This window comes from Puma concolor, chromosome D3 (genome assembly GCF_028749965.1).
Source record: "Puma concolor isolate L17-30 chromosome D3, mPumCon1.1.hap2, whole genome shotgun sequence".
Taxonomy (NCBI): domain Eukaryota; kingdom Metazoa; phylum Chordata; class Mammalia; order Carnivora; family Felidae; genus Puma; species Puma concolor.
The window spans coordinates 25,937,119-25,947,219 of record NC_141678.1 but is presented as its reverse complement, the minus strand read 5'-3'; the positions used below and the strand labels follow the sequence as shown (position 1 = coordinate 25,947,219).

Below are 10,101 nucleotides of genomic sequence, written 5' to 3'. Positions count from 1 at the left end.
GCTCGGCGGCCCGAGTCCAGCCGGGCAAGCGTTGCCATGGCAGCGCCGCGGGCGGGGATGCGGGAGGCCGGGCTCGCCCTTTTGTGCCGCGGGGGCGGTGGCGCGCTCCCCCCACCCACCCTCGTGTGCTCGGACCCCCGGGCGGGGGCGGGGGGAAGGCTGCGGGGGGTTGCGGGGGCGGGGGGGGGAAGGCGCGAGCGGGGCGCCGGGGCGCGGGCCCGGGGTGGGGCGCCGCCGCCCGCCAGCCGCTCCCGCATTAAAATTTCATGGGCGCTGCAGCAGCTACAAAGACGACGCCGGCTGCGCTCGGGGGACCAGAGGGAGGGAGGCTGCGGACGAGTGCGGGGAGGAGTTTGCGATGGGAGGCGCTTGCAGGGGCTCCCCCAGTTCTGCGCGGTGAGCCCGGGCACAAAGAGCCCTCTGCACTCGCGCCGCAGGACCGCGGAGCCGAGGTAAGCCGCCGCCCCGCGCTCGCAGCCCTGCCTCCCTAAGCGTCCTGCTCCCGCGCCGGGAACAGCCGAATTCCCCGAGGTCGGGTCGAGGGTGGGTCCCAGGCTCCCAGGCTCCCAGGCAGGGTTCAGGGGGATGGCAAAGGCTGCCCGAAGTGCCCCTGGTCTGCGGGATGAACGGCTTCTGCCGCCCGCACTTGTCCTGGGTGGGGTTTGGGGGACCGAGAGGAAGGATGCGCCGGGAATCTAGCGCGGGTGGGGGTCTTGCAGTCCCCAACCGAGGGCGAACAAAGACCCTCCCCACCCCCCCGCGGCCAGCAGGGAGCGGGGGACCCGGGACCTTCTGGGCCCGCCAGGTTAGCAGCTAACTGGCCAAGCCTCGGACAGAGCCCGCAGGGGCTCGGAGCTGGGGGTGGGGGCGGGGTGCTTGGGCCCCTCTTCCCTCCTGCCGAGCCCACCGCCCAGAGCCCGCCCCTGCCCCATCGGTGGGACTCCGCTTCCAGCTGCGCGGCGTGCTGGGTGGGTCCAGGGGGATGCGGAAGGCAGGAGAACCGCCTTCCTTGAGAAGAATAATGCCAACGACAAAGATAATGATAATACATCAGTTCACAGCGAGCTTACTTTACGCCAGCCTCTGCTTTGCCCGCATTACCACAACAGTCCCACGAGCAGGTGAGAACCCCATTTTAAAGATGAGGACGCTGAGATCCGGAGAGGGTTAGGTACGCGTCCAAGGTCACGCAGCCAGTGATCTTGCGATCTGGGTATGCAGGAGTCCAAAAGCCCATGTCCAATCCCCAAACAGGTCTGGGGAGCCCTCAGCCCTCACTAGCCCCCTTTCCACATCTCCTCTCCAGTACCCTCTAGACAGGCTGGAAATCCAAGAGCGGGGGTGCGCCAGATCTCCGGCCCTGGGCTGGAGAAATTGCTTCTGGGACTCTGCAGGGAGAGGCCTGGGGCGGGGGCGGGGCGGGGCGGGGTGCGGCGGCTGGATTCCCTACCCTCATCCAGGGCTCCAGACCAGCGGCCGCCGCGCGCAGATTGCTGGCGCGCACAACCCACTGCAGGGCCGCCGCGGGGGAAAACGCCCCCACCTGCTGCTGGGGGGGAGGGGGCAGGGGAGCGAGGCCGTAGTGCGGGGAGGGGAGGGGAGGGGAGGGGAGGGGAGAGAAAGGCGAGAAACCGTGCGGGAAGAGGCTTTGTTTTTCTCGGTGCCAACCCCAGACGGAGCGCTAACGCGGGCACCTGGGAGCTTAGCGATCGCCTGGGTTCGGTGGGGGTCGGGCGGGGTTGGGGGGGGGGAGGTGGGGATGACGGGGAAACCTGAGGACAGCGGTTCTCAGACTTCAGGGGCGTCGCTTCACATATGCAGATGTCCGTGCCACGTGGCCAGGGGATGAGTCAGCAGGACTGGGGTGGGGCTGGGCATCTGGATGTTTACTCAGACCCCTCCTCCCCCTCATCCAGCAGGTGGCCAGACCATCGGTTGAGGGAACAGTACCCCCGACCTCTCTCCCTTCTCCTCTCCCCCCCCCCCCCCGCCCCCTCAGCGCAGAAACATGTCGCAGTCCTGGCAAAATGGTTTCCTCTGGGACACTTTACCAGTGCCTGGCTTAGGGTGGCACTGAACTCATCTTAGCTGACTCCGATTAATTTCCCGTTGAAAGAATTCTACGGGTAGCATCCCCTACGCCTCTCCGCACCGGCCTGTTATTATTTGACCACCCTGGCCACCGAGAAAGGTTCAGAAACGCTCCCTGCATCCTTCTTGCTGCATTTTGGGGTCTGTCCCCCCACTCTTTCACGGAGGAGAGAGCTGGTCTTCAGAGTCCCCCCCTCAAAGGAACCAGAACTCCTTACGTGAGCTTTAGAAGAGCCACCCTCTGTGCCGGCATTCAGAGCGAGAATTTTATAATTTTTGGTGATTTTTAAAAGGAATCAAGAAGTTTAACAAAATGGATGATAATTGTAGAAGGTTGGAAAAGACAAACGTGTTCCACGCATCCTCTACTGTTGGACCCGCCAGGCGTTTCCATTTCTTTCCTTTCCTTCCTTCCTTCCTTCCTTCCTTCCTTCCTTCCTTTTTCTTTCTTTCTTTGTTTCTTTTTTTTTTTTTTTTCAACTTCATTTTTTAAGGCCCCTTCTCTGGATCTGATCTGTGCTTCCGCTCAGGACAGGATTATGCTCTTTGAATTTATCACCCATCCAGAGGGTGTGGTGTGGTGGAAAGAGAAGGGGTTGAGAGTTACACCGCGGGAATCCTTCTCCCCACCTACTTTTTAGGTCAGCTTCAGCCAGGAAGCCATTTCCCTCCTCTGAGCCCCAGTCCCCTCATCCGTAGAGTGGGAATCAGAATCCCTGCCTTCAAAGACCGTCGTGAGGCTGTGAGGCAGTATGTGTAAAAGTGCCTGCAGCCTGTAGGTGTTGAATAAAGATATTACTGCTTAGTCTGCCCACTGTGTACCTGCTGGGGACACTTCGGTGGCCCCTGAATCTTGCGCTGACACCCAGTTATTTGCTTTTATTTGTGTTGCGGCTGTTGGTTCCTCTCCTGGGTGACCCTTGCGCTGTTTGAGTTGGGCGGGGGGAGGGTGTTTCTGGAGCCCTGGGTCCATTGTGCAAGTTCAATGGGCTGGTGAATAACTTATAGGCTAGCCCTTTGTTCCCAAGGGGATCCTTCCTCTTGTCTCTGAGGCCTGGCTCATCTGTCAGCTGGAGCTCTGTGGAACAATAGCCAGAGAGACACAGGGGCAGAAGCAAAGGGCAGCTGAGAGTGACATCTGTCTCTGTACTCCTCTCCAGGCTGATCAGATCAGATGAAACAGGTGTCCCCTCCCCCCTTGTGGTCCGGGTGGGGCCCTGTGGAAGCTGGATGAGTCATGGAGGGGAGGGGGAGTTGGAGTCAGTGTGTACTCCAAGGGATGGACTAGATAACCAACGCCTCGACAATTTAGTGGCCATTTACCAAGGTTCTTGCTGGGCACTGCCTCCTGGAGACCCCGCGAAAAGCCTGGGAACTGGGCATGACAGATGAGCACTTGAGGCTCAGAGAGGTGGAGCGATGAGCTCCAGATCACACAGCCCGTTGGAAGGAGAGTCAGGACTGGCCCCTGGGTCTCGGCTGACCCTGAAACGTGTGTTTATAACTACTCCACCTCCTCTCCTAAATGTCAGCCTAATCAGTTGCCTCTTGAAGCCACTGGAATGAAATGACCCAAGATGGTATAGCGATCATGGACCAGGTACCCCCCAGTAGTGCTGTCCATGGTGTTGCGGTTCACACATACCTCCCTCCGGCCTTTCCCCATATAATCCCCACCCCGTATTTGAACGCAAGCCTTCTGCCGCTTTGGGGTTCAACAAGCCTGTTGAGAATCCATCTGCGCTCCTTCCCAGAGCTGGGTGATGTTGGAGAAAGGCACTTGACTCCGAACCTCAGTTTCCTCGTCTGTAAAATGGGGACAGTGAAACCCAGTTTATTCTTTCGGCAGGCAGGAAACTAACATTTAGTTTAACCTAACCTGTAAACTAACATTTAGTTTATCATCTTTCTCCTTCTTTGGCTCTTCCCTCCCTCCCCCCTCCCCCCAGCAGCTCAGGGGCTCCCTTGTTTGAGGAAGAGTTGAAATTCGAATTTCGGAGCTTCTCTTTTGTGTATGCCCTGCTTGCATCTGTCCAGAAGCCAGGCTTTCTGCTGCTCCACAGACGCCTCTGTTTCCCTCGGCGCGTCTCCTGCGCATCTCGTTATTCCTGGGAGGTTCCTGCTGTTTTGTCGGTACTCACTCATCCAGAGCAATTTAGGCCAACATCTCCCCGTATGCCAGCTCTCCGAGCAGCTATTTTATTCCAGAGTCAGGGAAAAAAAAAAAGCCCAAATCCAGAGGGACCCTAAAATGCAACCAAATGCAGATTTCCCTGGCAGCTGTTTCTCCGTTGCCAGGAACGGCACAGAGTTTAGGGGGAAAAAATAACCCACCGATGGTGTTAATGAGCCGTGTGTGCAAAGGGAGTACTAACAGCATAAGAAAATAATAGAATGCGTGCTAACAGGTAAGTATTTATCGTCCCAGGTAATCCTCACGGCGGCCTTGTAAGGTGGGCACCATTATTATCTCCATTTTGTGGATAAGAAGACAGGCCCAGAGGGGTGGTGCACTTCCCCAGTGCGGCCCAGCAGGATGGAACCCCGGGCCGGGAAGCCCTTGTCCTGTCCAATGCATCACGATGGTTTGCTACCACGATACCTCCTGGTTTCCTGTTTTGCTTCTGCTCTGAGGAGATCAGTTTTGGTAAATGCTGCGCTTTTAGAACAGGACCCTGGCATCTATTTTCCAACATACTTGTGGGTGCATATTTATTCCCCTACCCTCCTCTCTCTCTCTCTCTCTCTCTCTCTCTCTCTCTCTGACAGCTGGGGGCACCTCCCTGCCCACCCACGTGGCTCCAGACGTGTCTACGTGCCTACCATGACCCTGACCGCATCAAAGGAGTAACCAAGGTGACCCTGGGATAATAGACACCGGCTTCATGCTATGAAGTCCATCTGTGTGGAAAGCCCCAGAATCTCAGAGGTAGGAGGGACCTCTAGAATCTTCTGGGGCCCAACCCCTGCAATCAAAGCTTCCCTGGTGGGGCCCCTGACCTTGGCTTGAAGTGGGGGGTTGTGTGGGCCAGCGGGAGCTGAGACACCGGGGCCCTGGGGCCCACCATGGGAGAATCGGACTCTTCTCGATTCTTATTCTCTGTGGTTACCTCTCAAGGAGTATTGAAAAACTAGCATTATTGGATTACAATTTCCATACAATAAAACGCACCCACTTAAAGCCTGTATCTCAATGTGTTTTGCCAAATGTAGGCACTTGTGTAACCATCACTACAATCAACATCTGGAACATTCTCATCACCCCAAAATGTTCCCCTGTGTCCCTTTCCTGTATGTCAATCCCCTTGCAGCCCCAGCCCCAGCCCCAGCCCCAGTCCCAGGGAACCACCGATCCGCTTTCTAGGCCTATAAACTAGACTTGTTTTCTCTCAAGTTCCATTAACATGGAATCTTTGGTGTTCGGCCTTCTTTTGCTCAGGGTAAGGTTTTTGGAGGGTGAGGTTTTGAGTTCATACTTGTTATTGTATGGATCAGTAATTCAATCCTTTTTTTGGGTCTGACCTTATGGAGACGTGGCTTAAATGGCATAGAACTCATCTCAGGTGCACGGTTCGATGATTTTTCGTAAATTTACCAAGTCGAGCGGCCCCTGTTGTCAACCTGTTTTGGGCTATTTCCGTTGCCCCCGTAAGTTTCCCCCACACCCCCTTACTAACGTCTGCCGTCCCACTTTGGATTCCAGACGACCACGAGTCTACTGTCTGTCTCTGTAAGTTTGTCTGTTTTGGACATTTCATAAAAATGGAGCCAACCGGCACGCGGTCTCTTGTGCCTGGCTTTTTTCACAACGTGGTATGTTTTCAAGGTTTGTAGTACGCAGCAGTCATTTGTTCCTGTCGACTGATGAGTAGATTTCATTATAAGAATGTACCAGCGTTCATTTATCCTTCCACCAAGATGGGATTTTGATTTGATCTGTGTTACCTACCTGGGGTATACGCACCCCCACCCCGGGAGGCATATCATGCCGCGGGATAGAGATGGCCCGTATTTCTGGGACATCAGCATTAGGCAAAGATTTGAGTACATGGTGAAAATGGTTTTTGGAGCACTCATGGTGTGCCAGGCACTGGCTAAACCTCTGAGGATAATTCATGTTGAGTCACACATCGGGTGCGTGGGGTTGGGGAGCCATGGTCTCACCTGGTTCATCTCACCTTCACGCCCTCTCCTTCCTTTCTGCCCTCCTGGCGAGCTTTCGGCTTGACCCAGGGGCTGAGGTTTCCCTTGAAACCTTCATTGCCATGTTGACATCAGGGTCCGCAGGGCCAGGGGAAGGGCCTCTGTGTCAAGCGATGCTCCCTTGAGCAGCCTGGGGTCTATTTACAGCATCCAGCAAGCTCCTGGGAGAGAGGGAAGAGAAAGGGAGGAGAGAAAGGGGGTTTCCGGATTCTTCCTGAACATTCGTGACCACCCTGGGCAGCAGCCTGACAGATAAGTATTCCAACTTACCAGTGCCGCCCCCTCCCCCCACTGTCCCCCCTGCCCTCTCGAGGTCCGTGCACGAAAGCGTAGAATCTCTCACAATCCTGTGGGAGGGAAATTGGCGAGGCCACTTTTCAACCCCTCCGCGTCACAGACCAAGCCCTTGTCCCCATTCTATGGGGCCCCAGACAGGGGCGTTTCCACTCCGCTTTTTGGCACGGAAGCCAGCATTTTGTCAGTTCCGCCGTGAGGACCTTCTGTAGGCTGGAGTTTGGCGACCTCCTCTTGAGTCCCCGTCGATCTGGTGTCAGAAGGAGTCAGAAGGAGACTGGGGACTCCGGGCGGCTCTTCTCAGTTCCGGCCCTTTGTCATCATATTTGTGAGACTTGGCCAGGGCCCCCTTTACCTGGCAGTTGGGCGGGGAGGCCGACACCGTGATGATGGGCCACGTTCTCCTCTCCGGGTCTGGACCCGTGTCCCGAGTCTCAGGTGCCTGTAGAGAGCGCTGGGCGCACACTGAGCCGTCCCCTGACTCTCCCGGCACGGGTGTGCCAGCTGATGAAGATAGCTTAGCTGTCACCGGGAGCAAAACCCGGGACATGATTCTGGGTCAGGGTTAGCAGGCCGACGGGGACAGATGGGGGCAGAAAAATAACTGAGGGTGAGCTGTAGCCCCCTCCCCCCCTCCCATTTCCTGTCCACTGCCTCAAACTGTGGGTTAGTATTGTGCACTCTGGGTGAACGCAGGGCTGGAAGGATCCCAAGGCTCAGAGAGAGAGAGAGAGAGAGAGAGAGAGCGGGGCAGGCTTCCCATGGCTACACAAGATGGCAGAGCTGAATCCGACCTTTGGATCCCTGACTCTGGTCCCTGCCTCCACTCGGCTGTTGCCAAGCTGACCTTGCCTTACTTTGTCCTGGGTCCCCTTCTGCTGTTGCTGGGGAACAGGGAGGTGGGTGAAGGACCCCCCCCCCCCCTTATCCCGAGGACATTCTGGGGTGGGAGGAAGGGAGGTGGAAGGGGGATGTGCCTGGGCCCAGCCTCCCTGGCTCTGGGGGCCTTCTCGTTAGCAGAGAGTTCTGGCCAGTTCGGGCGTGGGGAGGGGGCCTGGGTGCAGTTTCCTTCTGCAGCGTGGTGGGCTTTTTTGTCTTCCAGGATGGGATCTACACGGAGAAGGAGCCGGGAGCTGGGCCTGGACTGCCAACATGTTGTCTGGGTGCAGCCAGGTAAGCCTGGGTAGGCATGGGGGGAAGGAGGTTGCACTGAAGTTAGTTTTATGGGGGATGATTGTCCCCCTAGCCGGGCCCCTCCCCAGACCCAGGGTCTGGCCAGAACACTCGTGCTCATGAGCAGAAGGCCCAGGAGCCGGGTGGCTGGAAGGCTTGCTCTGGGTGGGGGCATGTGGGGCCCAAACAAGACCACTATGGGCGCGTTATGGCAGATTTCAGTACGTTCTTTCATTCAGTATAAACACGGACTGAGCATCATCTCCAGGCTAGACCCCGGGAATCCAGACCTTCACCCTCTCAGACCTTCCCTGAGAAGGTTCCACCCTCTCAGACCTTCACACAAGAACATGCTTTATCACAGTCTCGGCGAGGGAGTGAGCTCCCCATCCAGGGAGGGGTGTGTGTGTGTGTGTGTGTGTGTGTGTGTGTGTATGTACTGGGGGAGGGTGGTACAGGGGTTCTGTCAGTGGAATGTTGTAAAGGGAATCCCAGCCTCCCGGGGACCTTGAAGGCTCTTTCTGCCCACCTGAACCCTTGTCCTTTTTCTACCCATGATGCCCTTGGCCTTGCTCTGGGCTCCTACTATTGCTTTTCCGTTCCCTGAGCCAGTCCTGCCAGGGTAGGGAAACTCTATTCCTGAGTTTCTCCTAAAAGTCAACAGTGCCTACGGGGTGCCTGGGTGGCTCAGTTGGTTGAGCGTCCGACTTTGGCTCAGGTCATGATCTCGAAGTTCGTGAGTTCGAGCCCCGCGTCAGGCTCTGTGCTGACAGCTCAGAGCCTGGAGCCTGCTTTGGATTCTGTGTCTCCCTCTCTCTCTGCCCCTCCCCTGCTTGCTCTCTCTCTCTCACTCTCAAAAGTAAATAAACATTAAAAAAAACCCAAAAGTCATCAGTGTCTAAAACCCCTACCCCCACCCTGTCTAGGGAGGCTGGGGGGGTCTCTAAAGGTGCACCCCCCACCCCGCTCAGATGTGGGATTATGTTGGGGGATGCGGGGTGCGGGGGATAGAGGCCGTGCTCACACCCTAACTCGCTGCATTTCCCCCAGGTGGCTCAGCCCGGCCCCGTCTCCAGGACTCCTGCCTGGTCTTCCCTTTGGAGCCCTGGTGACTCTGGACTCTGGCCACAGTGACGCAGGGAGCAGCCTTTGGTGGTTTTCTCGGACTCTGGACAAGTCCCCAAAGCCGTCATCCTTCCACTGAGATAAAGGCCCCTCCTGGCTGGCGCCCGGCTGAGGACAGGCCGTAGCTCCGGAGGACAGCCCGAGGGAGGGGTGTGAGGGAGCCTGGCTGCCCACTGCCCCTCTGTGTCCCACCTGGACCCCGCCTGTTGGGCCTTGCCGTCTGGGCCTGGAGGCTGCTTCTCGACCCCGTGCCGACTCGATTCCTCTCTGTGGCCCTGCCGGTGGCCAGCCGGAGCCCCGCCTGGGCCAGGGCCCCACTGACTGCACCCTTGCCACAGCTGGACGCTACAGGATGGTGCAGGGACACAGGGATGGGCGTCGGGGTGGAGCTGCAGGGAGGACAGACAGCTTTGTGGGCTCCGTCAGCTGGAGTCCGTCTTGCGTCCTTTGCCTTGAGTGGTTCTCATTTTTGTGGGTGCTCTTTGGATGAGGCTTTTCTGCGCTTCTCCTCTGCCTCACGGTCGCAGGGAGGAGGCGGGCAGGGTCTGGGAGGAGCCCGGGGCCTTCCCCCCAGTGTTGTTGAGGTCTTGGAGGGGGGCAGTTGGAAGGGCAGAAGGTGCCCGATCCTGAAAGGGGAGGGTTTGCAAGAGATGAGGAGGCCCAGGCCAGGAGGGAGACGACAAACTGAGCCTTATTCCCACCATCCAAAGGGCCCGGGCTGGATCCAGCCTTGTCCCCAGGCTTGAGGGGTCGGGTCAGCCCGGCCTGATGACAGACCCCCTGTTTGCTGTTGCACTCGTCTTTCATTCTGTCCTGGGGGGGGCAAAGGCAGGCAGGGCGGGCCCCACGCACATGCGGCCCCCCTCTCCCCCCCCATCAAAGGCTTACCTCCATAAGCATCTCTCCATTCTCCCCTCGTTCCGGCCCCTCTGGAGGGGACGGTCTGATGCCTGCACAGGAGCGGCCCGTGGCCTTCCATAGGCAAGCTTCAAAGCTGGGAGGGCTTTTCCCCGGGTGGAGAGGGGGCCTGTGTTAGCTCGAGCCCCTGTGACAGAATAGCGCAGCCTGGGCGGGGCGGGGCTCAAACAGCAGAAATGTGTTTTCTTACAGTTGTGGCAGCTAGAAAGCCAAGATCAAGGTGCCAGGGTTGGCTTCTCCTGAGGCCTCTCTCCTTGGCTTGCAGATGGCCACCTTCTCGCTGTGTCCTCACGTGGC

At 57.8% G+C, this 10,101-nt stretch overlaps 2 long non-coding RNA genes across 3 annotated transcripts; both read left to right on the top strand.

Annotated features, from left to right (window-relative positions):
- The first annotated feature begins 230 nt into the window (after positions 1-230).
- LOC147575424 (uncharacterized) lies at positions 231-4,973 on the top strand. Of its 2 annotated transcripts, none has more exons than XR_015242380.1 (3): positions 231-452; positions 4,044-4,224; positions 4,861-4,973. It is a non-coding gene; the product is annotated as an uncharacterized LOC147575424 (long non-coding RNA). The 2 variants fall into 2 exon arrangements; XR_015242379.1 differs by having other exon boundaries at positions 232-452; positions 4,041-4,224.
- A 1,469-nt stretch (positions 4,974-6,442) lies between these two features.
- On the top strand, positions 6,443-9,679 carry LOC147575423 (uncharacterized). Its single transcript, XR_015242378.1, has 2 exons — positions 6,443-7,761; positions 8,812-9,679. It is a non-coding gene; the product is annotated as an uncharacterized LOC147575423 (long non-coding RNA).
- Positions 9,680-10,101: the final 422 nt, after the last annotated feature.